The sequence below is a fragment of the Equus asinus genome, unplaced genomic scaffold (genome assembly GCF_041296235.1).
Source record: "Equus asinus isolate D_3611 breed Donkey unplaced genomic scaffold, EquAss-T2T_v2 contig_197, whole genome shotgun sequence".
NCBI classification, from domain to species: domain Eukaryota; kingdom Metazoa; phylum Chordata; class Mammalia; order Perissodactyla; family Equidae; genus Equus; species Equus asinus.
The window spans coordinates 1290587-1307347 of record NW_027224846.1 but is presented as its reverse complement, the minus strand read 5'-3'; the positions used below and the strand labels follow the sequence as shown (position 1 = coordinate 1307347).

General features: G+C 34.6%; 1 pseudogene; it reads left to right on the top strand.

The window, feature by feature from the left end:
• LOC123276501 (regulator of DNA class I crossover intermediates 1-like) overlaps nt 1–16761 on the top strand; it is a 60908-nt pseudogene that overhangs the window by 32665 nt on the left and 11482 nt on the right.

The following is a 16761-nucleotide window of genomic DNA, read 5'->3' as shown; positions in this document are numbered from 1 at the left end:
ACAGACTATATTCTAGTTATGTTATACTACTTCAAGTATTATGTAAGAACCCTGTAATGGTATGCTTCCGTTTCTCCCCTCTGGCCTTTGTGGTGTTGTATTCATACATTCACTTATATAGATGTTATAAATCCAATAATATATTATTGTTCTTTTTTCTTTAAAGAGAGTTAAAAATTAAGAAAATATGTTTTTTATACTTAAGCACAAATTTATCATTTTTGGTGGTCTTTGTTATTTTGTGTAGATCTAGATTTCCGTGTGGTGATATTTTCCTTATGTTTGAAAGACTTTTGTTAACATTTCTTATAGTGTGGGGCTGCTAGTAATTAATTCTTTCAGCTTCTGTGTATTTGTAAGTTTTTATTCTTTTCTTTTTGAAAGATATCTTTTGCATTGTTTCCTACTAGAAGTTGCTGTCATTCTTATCTTAATATCTATATATCTAATACATAATTTTTCTCTGTTTCTAAGATTTTTCTATCATAGATTCTCCATGGTGGATTTTCTATCATAGATTTCTATCCATTGATTAGGATGTTCCTTTTCTTTTTATTTCTTGTTTTTGAGCTGCATTGAGCATCTTGGATCTGTGAACTTAGTTTTTATCGAATGTGGAAAATTCAGCCATTGATTTTTTGGATATTTTTTATTCCTCTCCTCTCTTCTTTGGGGACCTTAATAACATGTAAGTTAGTCCATTTGAAGTTGTGTCACAGTTTATTGATGCTCTGTTTATTTATTTTCATCTTTTTTTCTCTCATTGTTTCATTTTATATAGATTATATTGCTTTTTCTTCAGATTCTCTAGTTGTATCTTCTTTGGTGTCTAATCTCTATGTAAATCTATTCAGTATATTTTTTATCTCTAGAAGTTTGTTTTAACTCTTCTTTATATCTTCCATGTTTCTATTCAACATCCTCAGTCTTTCGTCTATCTTTTTGGACGTAGGGAATATAGTTCTGATAACTCTTTTAATGTCCTTGTCTACGAATTCTATCATTTGTGTCATTTCTTGGTCTATTTCTAATAATTGATTTTTCTCTTCATTATGGGTTGTAACTTTCTACTTTTTTGCATTCCTGAAAATTTTTTTTTAGATTGTATACATTATGAATTTCATCTTTTTGGTCTGGACATTTTTGTATTCCTATAAATTTTCCTAAGGTTTTTCTGGGATTTTAGTTGCTTGGAAATAGTATGATCTTATTAAGGCTTGCTTTAAACTTTGTTAAACAGGACCAGATACACCTTCACTCTGTGGCTAATTTTGCCCCCTGCTAAGGCAATATCCTTCTTGTATTCTTAGAGTTCCTTTGAATTAAGAGGTTTTCCACTCTAACTGGTGGAAACACAAAATTTTCCCATTTCTGTTTGAGTTCCTGGAATTGTTCAATCTTCTCATCTTGGGTGTTGCTTTTCCCAGCCTTGGGTAATTACTTCATAAGCATGTGCTGATCAGTACTTAGCTGAAGATTTGAGAACTTTCTGTAGATCTCTGGAGCCCTCTCTCTTTGAAGCACTCTCCTTCATGGTACTCTGCCCTGCATACTCTGTTCTCTGCAGTCTTCCTGACCTTCCAGTGCTCTTTCCTCAACAAAGGGAATCTGTGGGCTCCAACTGGATTTCCCCTCTCTGTTCTGTGGCTTGGATACTCTCTCCAAGCAATAAGCTAGGAGCAGTCATAGAATTCACCTTACTTGTTTTCTCTCTGTCAGGGATCGTTATCCTATTCTATCCAATGGCCCAAGTCTGAAAGCCATTGTCTCATACAGTTTGTCCAGTTTTATAATTCTGTCAGTCAATGAGGCTAAATCTTGTTTCTCTAACTTCATTTTGGCCAGATGGAAATCAGGATATTCGCATTCACCCAGCAGTCAGACTGATATTTTTTAAGGCAAAAAGCAAGAGAGTTTTACTTTTGTACTTAGCAATTTTCAATATTTCTTATTGCTCTTTTCAAAAATAAAGCTCTACATGATCTGGGCCCTTTTGTACCTTTTAAGCCTTAGGCCGTAAGTTTTCTTTCACTGATTCTATTCTAGCTTTACTCCTCTTCTTTTTGTTTCTCACATGTGCTGCAAATCTTGTATTTGTGTTTATTCCATCCCCCTGCAGTATGCATACTCCTCTCTTTATATGTCTAATCATTCTGTATCTTTAGCTTATTTATCACTTCTTTGCTAGGAACTTTCCTGACCAGCTATCTGAAAAGGACCTCCAACACAAGTTGTTCCATCGTCTGATCTTGTAGCACCTATAAAGCTGCTGTAATTATCTTTTTTATTTGTTTATTTCTTTTATCCATTGTGCTTATTAATGGTTAGTTATCTTATTTATTTGATATTATCTTCCTTCACTAGAATATAAGCTGTATTATCTCCCTACCACATGGCAGGCATACATTAAATATCTGTTTAATGCACATAAAAGCCTTATTTAGATAATAAATTTATCCATATTGTAGTCCATAACTGAATGAACTTTTATCTATAGGAAAAAGTGTTAAAGAAGTTGGATCGATTTATCTTAGTAAGGCTTTTATATTTTTAGCATCATTTCTCTCTGTCATCTTTACAAGTAGCAATCCTTCCCAACATTCAGTCCCCAACTCAAATGCCACGTACTTGATTTTTCTCAAGTAAAAGCATTTCTTTTATTTACTGTCGTAACGCTGTAGAATAGCACTTATCACTTTCTAGTTTTTCTTTCCCCTTCCAGACTATTTCTTGTGAGCAATAACTGTGCATTATACATTTCTCTGTTCTCCAGATCTCTCAGTGAGTGATTCTTCTGAGTCAGAATGCTTAAAATGCTGTTTAAAAATGATTATTTACATTTGTAGTGTGCTTTCTAATTTATGAAGTGCTTTTACATTTATTTTCTCATTTAAAGTAATACAGTTTCTCTGGTGTGAATGGTGTATATTATTGCGTGCTATAGGTTATGCGTTTGATATCACAGAATAACATTATTCTGCTCAAAACACTATTAAGACGCGTATTGAGAAACAGTGTAGGATCACGGTCTATGAACATTCCTGGACAAAATCTCTCTCTCTCTTTAATGCCAAACTGAATTCTTTTCTCTCTCTGTCCCCAATACGTGGCATAGTGCCTGGAACACGGCAGGTGGACCTGCTCATTAGATGTTTAATGAGTAACTTAAAAAATAAAATTGGAAATCAATCAGTTTTAGCAGTCTATGTTTCTTTTCTAAATTTCTTTGGTACCTCCAATCTCTGGAACAGCCCACCCCTAAGTAAATTTGTGGATAGTCAATGGCAACAAAATCCAGAGTATCTTGATTTTTTTTTGTTAGATTGGCACCTGAGCTAACATCTGTTGCCAATCTTTATTTGGCCAATCTTATATTGGCTAACATCTGTTGCCAATCTTTATTTATTTCTGTTTTTCTGCTTACCCCCAAAATCCCCCAGTACATAGTTGTATATTCTGGTTTTAGGTCCTTCTGCTTCTGCTATATGGGACGCCATGTCAGCATGGCTTAATGAGCAGTGTGCTAGGTCCGCACCCAGGATCTGAACTGGCGAAACCCTGGGCTTCCGAAGTGGAACGTGTGAACTTACCCTCTCTGCCACAGGGCCAGCCCCAGAATATCTTGATTTTTAATTATTTCGTGTAATAGCTTTGATTCTTTTATACAAGTTGGACATAACTTAGAATTATGTTTTATACATTAGAAGGGAACTTATAAGTTATCTAGGCTAACCTTTTCATCTAATTCATCTTATCTCTTGGCTTTATTACATATATATGCATTTGTATCTGTATTGCTCTCCCTTGGGAACTTCAGAGTTGTTTTTATATCCTTGTTAGGTTGAGAGATATCTGTTATAGTGTTCTGATAACTCTGATTTGATGTTTTAACACTGGGGATAATTTTTCCCTGCAGTGTGTTCAAAATATCTTTCTCTGATTAAACAGAGCAGCAGTTACATGCAGTGGTTGTCTAGGGTATTCACTAGACCTTATTACAGAAGACATGATATAGGTCGGTCATATTTTGTTAATATAACAGTGAATTGAACCACATCATACTTCATTTCAACACATTTTTTTGTGTTGAAATACAAAACTAAGTGTAGATTATTTTCATACTCACTGAGGCACATTAGACAAATTTCCACCCAAAACAATATTATTTATTCAAATAAAAAACTGAAAACATAGTCCAGGTAAATGTTAGTAGCTACTCAGTATGTTCTCTAAGAGTTTAACTTTAAGTTTCTAAATGAAAATTTCCTATGCTTTTCTTGTTAAATATGTTTTTATTTATCTCAAAGTCCAGGAAATCGGAATTTCCTTACTGAAAGACCTGATATAGTTACAGGTGAAGATTGTGGAACCATGGATGAGAGAAGACAGTCAGACTTCATTATTGAAAAATAGTCAGTACAACATATTTTGGAAGAAAATAGGAAAGAGGTTTCAAATTTTCTTGAAGATGCGAACCAGCCAACACCCAGCCTTCTGTCAGAGAATTGTGACTCTTTTATTAGTGAAAATGTGATCAATTTATTAAACATAGATCGGTGGAGTATAAAGAAAACCTTTGACAAGTGTGGTTTTGACAGTATGGGAGATATTTGTGCAGTCACTAGTTCTGATAAAAGCCATTCCACTGAGAGATGCATTAGAAGTATTTTTACAAATCCAGAGTTGACTTTTAGTAATTCTACTTTTAATAAAACAAGTTACCCAGAAAAGTGTCAGCCAAACAAGAACTATCAGAAAGAGTATAACGATCATGAAAGAAATAATCTTAGTACATCTTTTGAGAAGGATAGTTTCCCAGCCAGCTCTGAAAAAAAAGGTTGGTGTTATACACGAGAAGGGTAATAATCTATTGGTCTTTTTGTTTTTAGTACATATTTATATATAATATAGATATGTGTGTGTGTGTGTGTGTGTGTGTGTGTATTTGGAGGAGTATAAAATTGAAAATAGAGTGACATTCTATTATGTGACATTGTGTGGACCAGTGATTTCGTTCCATATGGGTCATGCTAATAAGCTTCCAATTTAAAAAAAAGAACTAGTCTGTGCTAGAGTTTTAGTTCAATGCATACTTTTATTTTTAAAGGAAAATTTGAAAGTGATTACCAAGAGAAGGCACCACAGAAGACAATCCAGATATATCCAATGAACCGTTTGTAAGTTTTCAGGTAAATCTGGGGAATGCAATTCAGCATCTAGTATAATGCATATTGAAGGGTTGAATTGATGCAATGTGAGGTAGGGGTGTTGCTGTCTCAGAGTGGGCAGACTGGCCTCTACAAAGGCTTACCAGTTGTCAGAATCTTAGTAATATCACCCTAGTTGAGAGTATGGTGCTCGTATTTGCCAGCACAAAGCCGTCATCTTATCTGAATCTTAGTGTTAATTAGATTTGAGAAGACTGACTTATGTGTTCAAGAAACTTACACACTCACCAGAATGTCAATTTATTAATTTACAGTAAGAAATAGAAGGGTTACTTATATAGGAATGTTTACTGGCATGATAAGCATGTTTTCTAATTCTTGGCAGCTCTCCATGGGAAGGTGGCTTGGTTAGTATAGAATCAGAACAAGGGAGTAATAGAATTCAGATGCTAATGGCATAAGCAAACATATCAAGAGTTTATGGGACTGCAGTTATACTTAATTAAAGAAAACTTGTAGTTTTGGAATAGTCCTAACTTTCTTGGTAATAATTGTGGTTTAGTCAAATCTGGGTAATTAACAATCATGAATTAGAATAGGTTTTTATTGTAGAAGTACTTTCTTATGGAAATATTTAAAATATCTATTTGTAAAAAGAATACCTATATGCCATTTTTATGGGATTGGCACAACAAATAAAACATTCACAACTTATTTAATAAAGTAAAAAAATTAGGTTCTTTGCTGTCAAACTTCCAGGTGTTCAGAAACTTATGAATGAAAACTAGCATGTTAGACCTTGAATTTTAAAATGTACTTTATGAAAGTGATTTTAGAACATGGTTCTCAAAGCTGGGTGCAGAACTGAATCACTCAAGGGGGTGATTTTAAAATACAAAATACCAAGTTTGACCCACACCCTTAGGATGGAGCTTATGTATTTTTTAAAAAGCTTCCCTTATAATTCTGATCTGTAGCCAACTTTGGGAACCATGATTTAGAACAATAATTTTCAGAGAGAATAAATCAAACTTTAATACTGTCTTATTTGTGACCCTAGGGGTAATGTCCCTTTGAAAGAATTGCCTTTTAAGCAGTCGTGGAACTTTGGACTTGGTGAGGTAAAGTACATTTTACATTATCTTTCCAATTAAGTCAGTTGATAATTCATGTCATATTTTAGTATTTGCAGTGTACTTTCATTTAAGGTTAGCTTTTATTGAAAAATTTCTTTTTAGGCTACTTTTCTTACTCTGGGGAAATTATAGTTTAGGTCTAGAAATAAAATTATTGCCTTTTCAGAAACTATAATGTGTTTATTTGAGAAAAACCAATCTAGATGCATTTATTTCTTTATTTCTTTAAATTTTTATTTTTTTCAGATGTACATCGTATTTCGAATTCTGTGTACATTACATCATGTTCACCACCCGAACACTAATTATAGTGCATCCCCTCGCATGTGAGCCTAATCACCCCTTTTGTCCTCCTGCCTCCCCCAGTGGTAACCACCAGTCCAATCTCCAATGCTATGTGTTTTTTTTTTCTTTTTGTCGTTTTTAATCTTCTACTTATGAGTGAGATCGTATGGTATTTGACTTTCTCCCTCTGACTTATTTCACTCAGCATAATACCCTCAAGGTCCATCCATATTGTCACAAATGGCCAGATTTCGTCATTTCTTATGGCTGAGTAGTAGTCCATCGTGTATAAATACAACATCTTCTTTATCCATTCGTCCCTTGATGGGCACCTAGGTGGCTTCCAAGTCTTGGCTATTGTGTATAATGCCGCAATGAACATAGGGGTGCAAGGATCTTTATGCCTTTGTGTTTTCAAGTTCTTTGGATAAATACCCAGCAGTGGAATAGCTAGATCGTATGGTAGATCTATCCTTAACTTTCTGAGGATACTCCATCCTGCTTTCCATTGTGGCTGCACCAGCTTGCACTGCCACCAGCAGTGAACAAGGGTTCCCTTCTCTCCACACCCTTTCCAACATTCGTTGTTTCCTGTGTTGTTATTTATAGCCATTCTGACCGGAGTGAGGTGATACCTCATTGTAGTTTTGATTTGCATTTCCCTGATAGCTAATGATGTTGAGCATCTTTTCATATGCCTGTTGGCCATCTGGATATCTTTGGAGAAATCTCTGTTCAGATCTTTTGCCCATTTTCTAATTGGATTGTTGGTTTTTTTGTTGTTGATCTATATAAGTTCTTTGTATATTTTGGATATTAACCCCTTATTTGATATATGGTCTGCAAATAGCTTCTCCCAATTGTTAGGTTCTCTTTTCGTTTTGTTGATGGTTTCCTTTGCTGTGCAGAAGCTTTTTAGTTTGATGTACTCCCATTTGTTCATTTTTTCTTTTGTTTCCCTTGCCCGGTCAGACATGGGACTTGAAAATATGCTGCTCAGACCAATGTCATAGAGCATACTGCCTATGTTTTCTTCTAGAAGTCTCATGGTTTCGGGTCTTACATTCAAGTCTTTAATCCATTTTGAGTTGATTTTTGTGCATGGTGTAAGGGAATGGTGTACTTTCATTCTTTTGCATGTGGCTGTCCAGTTTTCCCAACACCATTTATTGAAGAGACTCTCCTTTCTCCATCGTATGCTCTTGGCTCCCTTGTCGAATATTAGCTGTCCATAAACGTGTGGGTTTACTTCTGGGCTCTCAATTTTGTTCCATTGATCTGTGTGTCTGTTTTTGTGCCAGTACCATTCTGTTTTGGTTACTATGGCTTTGTAGTACAATTTGAAATCAGGGAGTGTGATACCTCCAGCTTTGTTCTTTTTTCTCAGGAATCCTTTGGCTATTCGGGGTCTTTTGTTGTTCCATATAACTTGTAGGATTCTTTGTTCTATTTTTGTAAAAAATGTTGTTGGAACTTTGATAGGGATTGTGTTGAATCTATAGATTGCTTTAGGAAGTATGGACATTTTAACGATGTTAATTCTTCCAATCCAAGAGCACGGAATATCTTTCAACAATGTTTTATAGTTTTCGGTGTAGAGATCTTTCACCTCTTTGGTTAAGTTTATTCATAGGTGTTTTATTCTTTTTGTTGCAATTGTAAATGGGATTGTATTCTTAATTTCTCTTTTTGCTACTTTGTTGTTAGTGTATAAAAACACAACTGAGTTTTGTACATTGATTTTGTATCCCGCAACTTGACTATATTCCTTTATTATTTCTGAAAGTTTTTTAGTGGACTCTTTAGGGTTTTCTAGATATAAAATCATGTCGTCTGCAAAGAGTGACAGTTTCACTTCTTCTTTTCCAATGTGGATCCCTTGTATTTCTTTTTCTTGCCTGATTGCTCTGGCTAGGACTTCCAATACTATGTTAAATAAGAGTGGTGACAGCGGGTATCCTTGTCTGGTTCCTGTTCTTAGAGGGATAGCTTTCAGTTTTTCTCCATTGAAAATGATATTTGCTGTGGGTTTGTCATATATGGCCTTTATTATGTTGAGGTATTCTATACCAATTTTATTGAGAGTTTTTATTATAAATGGATGCTGTATCTTGTCAAATGCTTTGTCTGCATCTGTTGAGATGATCATGTGATTTTTATTCTTCATTTTGTTAATGTGGTGTATCACGTTGTTAGATTTGCAGATGTTAAACCATCCCTGCATCCCCGGAATGAAACCCACTTAATCATGATGTATGATCTTTTTAATGTATCATTGTATTCGATTTGCTAGTATTTTGTTGAGGATTTTCGCGTCGATGGTCATCAGTGATATTGGCCTGTAATTTTCTTTTTTTGTGTTGTCCTTGTCTGGTTTTGGTATCAGGATAATGTTTGCTTCGTAGAAGGAGTTAGGAAGCCTCCCCTCCTCTTTAATTTTTTGGAAGAGTTTGAGAAGGATAGGTATTAACTCTTCTTTGAGTGTTTGGTAGAATTCACCAGGGAAGCCATCTGGTCCTGGACTTTTATTTTTTGGGAGGTTTTTGATTGCTGTTTCGATCTCCTTACTGGTAATCGGTCTATTCAAATTTTCTACATCTTCTTGGTCCAGTTTTGGAAGGTTGTATGTTTCTAAGAATTTATCCATTTCTTCTAGATTATCCAATTTGTTGGCGTATAGCTTTTCATAGTATTCTCTTATTATCTTTTGTATTTCTGAGGTGTCCGTTGTAATCTCTGCTCTTTCATTTCTGATTTTATTTATCTGAGCCTTCTCTCTTTTTTTCTTGGTGAGTCTAGCTAAGGGTTTGTCAATTTTGTTTATCTTTTCGAAGAACCAGCTCTTGGTTTCATTAATTTTTTCTATTGTTTTCTTAGTCTCTATTTCATTTATTTCTGCTCTGATTTTTATTATTTCCTTCCTTCTGATTTTGAGCTTTGTTTGTTGTTCTTCTTCCAGTACCTTTAGGTATGCTTTTAGATTGTCTATTTGGGATTTTTCTTCTTTGTTGAGGTAGGCCTGAATTGCTATAAACTTCCCTTGTAGAACCGCTTTTGCTGTATCCCACAGATTTTGGCGTGTCATGTTTTCATTTTCATTTGTCTCCAGGAATTTTTTGATATCTTCTTTGATTTCTTCATTGACCCAATCATTGTTCAGTAGCATTTTGTTCAATCTCCACATTTTTGTGGCTTTTCTGGTTTTCTTTCTGTAGTTGATTTCCAGTTTCATACCTTTGTGGTCAGAAAAGATGCACGGTATTATTTCGATCTTCTTAAATTTATTGAGACTTGTTTTGTGGCCTAATATGTGATCAATCCTGGAGAATGTTCCATGGGCATTTGAAAAGAATGTGTATTCTGTGGTTTTTGGATGGAATGTTCTGTATATATCTACTAAGTCCATCTGGTCTAATGTGTCCTTTAAGGCGAGTGTTTCCTTATTGATCTTCTGTTTGGATGATCTATCCATTGGTGTAAGTGGAGTGTTAAAGTCCCCTACTATTATTGTGTTACTGTCTATTTCTCCTCTTATGTCTGTTAATAATTGCTTTATATATTTAGGTGCTCCTATGTTGGGTGCGTAGATATTTACAAGTGTTATATTTTCTTGTTGGATTGTTCCCTTTATCTTTATGTAGTGCCCGTCTTTGTCTCTTATTACAGTTTTTGATTTAAAGTCTATTTTGTCTGATATAAGTATTGCTACCCCTGCTTTCTTTTCTTTGCCATTTGCATGGAATATCTTTTTCCATCCTTTCACTTTCAGTTTGTGAGTGTCTGTAGGTCTGAAGTGTGTCTCTTGTATGCAGCATATACGTGGATCTTGTTTTTTTATCCAGTTGGCCACCCTATGGCATTTGATTGGAGCATTTAGTCCATTGACATTTAAAGTAGTTATTGATAAATATGTGTTTATTGCCATTTTGTCACTTTTTCTTTTTTGGGGTGTTTTAGTAGTTCTTCTCAGTTCCTTTCTTTTTCTCTTGCTCTCTTCCCTTCTGGTTTGATGGTTATCTTTAGTAATATGTTTGATTTCTTTTGTCTTACTCTTTGTCCTGCTTGTTATAGGTTTCTGGTTTGTGGTTACCATGAGGATCCTATTTAATATACTGTGCATGTAACAGTCTATATTGAGTAGATAGACTCTTTAGCTTGACCTCTTTCTAAAAGCTCTACTTTTTCACTCCCCTCCTCCCACATTATGTTTTTCACATCATATATAGTCTTGTGTTTAGTGTGTGTCTATCTATTACCCTCTTATCATTGAAATAGGTGATTTTAGTACATTTGTCTTTTAACCTTCATATTATCTTCACAGGTAGTTGATCTGCTGCCTTTACTGTCCTTTTACCTTGCTAGTGATTTTATTGCCTGTCTTGTGTGGTTGTTGTTTTGGGTTTTTTTGATAATTTTTTTTAATCTCTATTTGTGGTTATTGCTTTCCCACTTAAATAAGTCCCTTCAGCAATTCTTGCAGAACTGGTTTCTTGGTGATAAACTCCTTTAATTTTTGCTTGTCTGGGAAGCTGTTTATCTCTCCTTCCATTCTGAATGACAACCTTGATGGATAGAGTATTCTTGGTTGTAGGTTTTTTCCTTTTAGCCTTTAAATATGTCGTGCTATTCTCTTCTTACCTGTAGGGTCTTGACTGAGAAGTCCGCTGATAGTCTGATGGGCTTCCCTTTATATGTCACTTGCGGCCTTTCTCTTGCTGCTGTTAGGATTCTCTCTTTGTCTTTAATTTTAGACATTTTGATTATAATATGTCTTGGTGTGGGCCTCTTTGGGCTTCTCTTGTTTGGAGTTCTCTGTGCTTCCTGAAGTTGGATGTCTGTTTCCTTCCTCAGGTTAGGAAAATTTTCCTCTATTATTTCTACAAATACACTTTCTGTCCCTTTGTCTCTCTCTTCTCCTTCTGGGACCCCTATAATCCGAATGTTAGCACGCTTGATATTGTCCCAGAGTTCCCTTACTCTCTTCTCATTCTGTCTAATTCTTTTTTCTCTTTTCTGTTCTGATTGGGTGATTTCCTCTAGTCTTTCATCTAGTTCACTGATCCGTTCTTCTCCTTCCTCTACTCTGTTATTGAGTCCCTCGAGTGAATTTCTCATTTTGAGTATTGTATTCTTCATTTCTGATTTTTTTTTTTTATATCTTCCAGTTCTTTGCTGATGTGCTCACTGTGTTCATCCATTCTTCTCCGCATATCTGTGAGCATCCTCATGATATTTTGTTTGAATTCTTTGTTGAGTAGGTCACTAGTTTCTGTTTCACTTAGTTCTAATCTACAAGAGCCAGATCCTGTAAGCTCGTCACAGCAAAAGAGACTCAAGTTCAGAAAGATTAAATAACTTGTTCAAAGTTACACATTTGAGCCAGGATTCAAACTTTTGTCTTATCTGACTGTATATTTTCAACTATATTAATTGTTTTGTCTTTTTGTCTTCAGTGTGTACATTGAGTACATATCATGAATTCATTCACTAGAATTTATTGTCATCCTCCTGTATGCTAGACACTGAAGATTCAGTGGTGAAGAAACAGTTTTTGTTCTTATGAAGCTTATATTGTGTTATGCACTAGACTCTGCAAGGTACAGAGATGAAGGGACATGGGACCTGTTTTTAGGAAGCTATGGTCTAGTAGCTAGACAGAAACAGAAAAAAATATAATACATTTAGATAAATTGCTCCAATTGGGGTTTGTACAAGGGGCAGTGGGAGACAAGTAAAAAATAATTCTAAGTTTCATGGCTAGTCAGGAGGAAGATGTAATAGAGGAGAAAACTTTTGATCTGGATATCAATTAATAAGTTTACCAAATGGACAAACTGCCTTCATACTATGAAGAAGAAGCAACATAGATAGAAACTAACAAGTGAGAGAGTATAGCTTATTTTAGAAGCTGCAAAGTAACTTCATTCCAGTTGTTGTTATTGCTACTACTATAGTGTAAATTACAAGCGATGGTGAAATGGCAAAAGATAATTCTAGACAATATAAAGGGCTAGATCATAAAAGACTTTACATGACATATACCAGTTTTATTTTCTGTCACCAAACAGAGCCACTGAAAAAATTTTAGTAGAGGAGTTTGATGACATCTGAGTATTAAAAAGTTGACTCTAGCAACAATGAGAGATTTGAGAAGTGGCATGACTCAAGGCAGGGCAAAAAATAATGAGGGCTTGAAGTTGAGCAGTGTAAGTAAGGATGGAAATGAGGGAAGAGCTATCACAAAGATTTAGAAGATCTTGATTTGATAGTTGTTGTTGATTAGTTAAGGGAGAAGGAAAACATTGAAGGAGATCTGGATTTATTATTTGGGTAAATGAGTAGTTGATGGGATAGTGCCATTCACCTAGATTGAAGTGTTAATGTTTTATTGAGGATTTTTGTATGTATGTTCATCAGGGATATTGTCCTGTGATTTTCTTTTCTTGTGGTGTCCTTGACTAGTTTGGATATCGGGGTAATGCTGGCCTCATAAAAGGAGTTTGGAAGAGTTGTCTCCTCTTCTCTTTTTTGAAATAGTTTGAGAAGGATAGGTATTAATTCTTCTTTGAATGTTTGGCAACATTCACCAGTGGAAGCCATTTGTCCTGGACTTTTGACATTGGGAAGTTTTTGATTACTGGTTTGATATCTTTACTAGTAATAAGTCTATTCATATTTTCTATTGCTTCATGAATTAGTCTTGGTAGGTCGTATGTTTCTAGAAATTTATCTTTTTCTTCTAGATTGTCCAGTTTGTTGTTGTATAATTAATCATAATGGTGTCTTATGATGCATTTTATTTCTGTGATATCAGTTGTAACGGCTTTTCTTTCATTTCTGATTTTATTTATTTGAGTCCTCTCTCTTTTTTCTTGTTAAGTCTAGCTAATGGTTTGTCAATTTTGTTTGTCTTTTCAAAAAACCAGCTCTTAGTTTCATTGATCTTTTCTAGTGTCTTTTAGTGTCTATTTCATTTATTTTCACTCTGATCTTTGTTATTTCCGTCTTTTACTAACTAGGTTCAGTTTGTTCATTTTCTTGTTCCTTGAGGTGTAAAGCTGTGTTGTTTATTTGAGATCTTTCTTGTTTCTTAATGTGGGCATTTATCACCAGGAACTTCCATCTTAGAACTGCTCTTGTTGCATCCCATAAGTTTTGGTATGTTGTATTTCCATTTTCATTTGTCTCAAGATATTTTTTAATTTCTTTTTTGATTCTTCTTTGACCCATTAGTTGTTCAGGAGCATGTTATTTAATATCCACATATTTGTGAATTTTCCAGTTTTCTTCTTGTAATTGATTTTGAGTTTCACGTCATTGCAGTTAGAAAACATGTTTAATGTGATTTCAGTCTTCTTAAATTTATTAAGATTTGTTTTGTGGCCTAACATATGGTCTATCCTGGAGAATGTTCCTTGTGTGCTTGAGAAGAATGTGTATTCTGTTGCTTGTGGATGGAATGTTCTGTGTATGTATGTTTGGTCTATCTGGTCTAAAGTGCCATGTAAGGCCAATATGTTTTTATTGATTTTCTGACTGGATGATCTATCCTTTGATGAAAGTGGGGTATTAAAGTCCCCTACTGTTGTATTGTTGTATATTTTCTCTCTTTAGGTCTGTTAATATTTGTTTTATTTATTTTGGTGTTCCTGTGTTGAGTGCATAAATATTTACAAATGTCATATCCTTTTGTTGGATTCACCCCTTTTTTATTATGCAGTCATGCATTGCTTAATGACGGGATACATTCTGAGAAATACGTCAGTAGGCAATTTCATCATTATGAGAACCTCATAGAGCATACTAAAGGGGAACAAAATTTGCCATCCCAAAATGTGTCTCTTTAACGTGAGGATTGTTTTAGGCTATTTTTGAGAAAAAAAGACTTAGAAAGTTTGTCTTGTAACCTACCCCTTAACTGCCTAAAAGAATTCAGATTAAAAAGAGCTGTCTCAGGAAGCAAGCTATCACCTTAGCATAACATGAACTAGGTGATAGACAGGAAGGCACCTAGAAAAGCCTGATTTTTGGACTCCCTTCTGTGTTTTTCTGTTTCTGTGGCCAAACACTTGTTTTCTAAGCATTTGCTCCTTTTCACTTACCTGTGAATTGCCTTCTTTCCCTTTCAAGTCCCTGACTCTCTTCATCTCCAACATCTTATTTTGTCTTTACCTGAAGATGATATTTAAGGTGAAGGCTTTGGCTAGTTACTTGGTTTTATTGTGTTTCTCACATGTGTACATGTTATTAAACTTTTGTTTTTCTCCTGTTAATTTGCCTCGTGTCAATTTAATTTTTAGATCAGCCAGAAAAACCTAGAAGAGTAGAGGAAAATTTCTTCCTCTCTTACAGTACTTACACAAACCTCAATGGTATAGCCTGCTACACACCTAGACTATATGTTACTTTTCTTAAAGGATCACTGTTGTATACACAGTCTGTTGTTGAATGAAACGTTTTTATGTGGTGCATGACTATATAATGACCTTCTTTGTCTCTTATTACTCTCTTTGTCTCCAAGTCTCTTTGTATTAGAGTCTATTTTGTGTGATATATGTATAGCTATGCCAGGTTTTTTTTTTGGTTTTCATTTGCATGGAATATCTTTTTCTGTCCCTTTACTTTCAGACTGTGTGTGTCCTTACCTCTGAAGTGAGTTTCTTATAGGCAGCATATAGATGGATCTTGTTTTTTCAGTCTATTTAGCCACTCCATATTTTTTGAGTGGAGAATTTAGTCCATGTACATTTAAAGTAATTATTAATAGGTGTGGACTTATTACTATTTTGTTCATTTTTTTCTGACTGTTTTGTAATTCCTTTGTTTTTTCTTTTTTTCTTTCTTTGTGATTTGATGATTTTCTGTAATGGTGTGCTTAGGATTCCTTTTTCTTTATCTTTTGTGTATCTACTGTAGGTTTTTGCTTTGTGTTACCATGAGGCTTATGTAAAACAACTTATAACATTCTAAGTTCTTAAAAACTTAAGTTTGAATGCATTCTAAAGATCTAAATTTTTACTGCCCTCCCAAGTTTTATGTTTTTGATGTCACAACTTATATCTTTTTATCTTGTGTATTTATTAACAAAACATTGTAGTTGTTATTTTTAGTACTTTTGTCTTTTAACCTTCATACTAGCTTTATAAGTGATTAACCCATCACCTACAACATTAGATTATTCTGAATTTTACTATATAGTTACCTTTACCAGTAAGATTTATAATTTTATATGTTTTCCTGTTACTGATTTAGGGCCCTCTCGGTTTAGCTGAAAGTCCCTTTAACATTTCTTGTAAGGCCAGTCTAGTGATGATAAACTCTTTTAGCTTTTTGTTGTCTGGAAAACTTTTTATCTATCCTTCTATTCTGAAGGACAGCTTTGCTGGGTAGGGTATTCTTGACTAGCAGTTTTTTTCTTCCAGCACTTTGAATATGTTGTGCCACTCCCTTCTGGCCTGCAAAGTTTCTGCTTAAGATCTGCTAATAGTCTTATGAGGGTTCCTTGGATGTAACAAGTTGTTTTTATCTTGCTGTTTTTAAGATTCTTTCCTTGTCTTTAACTTTTGATAACTTAATTATAATGTGTCTTGGTGAGGTCTCTTTGAGTTCATCTCATTTGGAACTCTCTGGGCTTCCTGGATCTGGATGTCTGTTTCTTTCCCCACGTTAGGGAAGTTTCAGTCATAATTTCTCTAGATAAATTTTCTGCCCCTTTCTTCTTTTGGGACCCCTATAATACAAATATTGGTCCACTTGATGTTGTCAATAAGTTCCTTGTGCTATCTTCATTCTTTTTCATTCCTTTTTCTTTTTGCTCTTCTGATTGGGTAAATTCCTCTGCCCTGTCTTTTTGTTTGCTGATCCTTTCTTTGGCTTCATCTAGTCTTCTTTTGTACCTTTCTATTGTATTTTTCAGCTCTGTGATTTATTTTTGGTATTTTTCTTATACTTTCTACGCTATGTTCTCTTTGTTGAAATTCTCACTTTGTTCATGTATTTTTCTCCTGACCTTGGTGAGCATCTTTATGATGGCTAATTTGAACCATTTATCAGGTAAATCACTTATTTCATTAAGGTCTTTTTCTGAGGCTTTATCTTGTTCTTTCATATGGAATGTCTTCTTCTGTTTCTTTATTTTCCTTGATTCTCTGTGTTGGTTTCCATGCATTCTG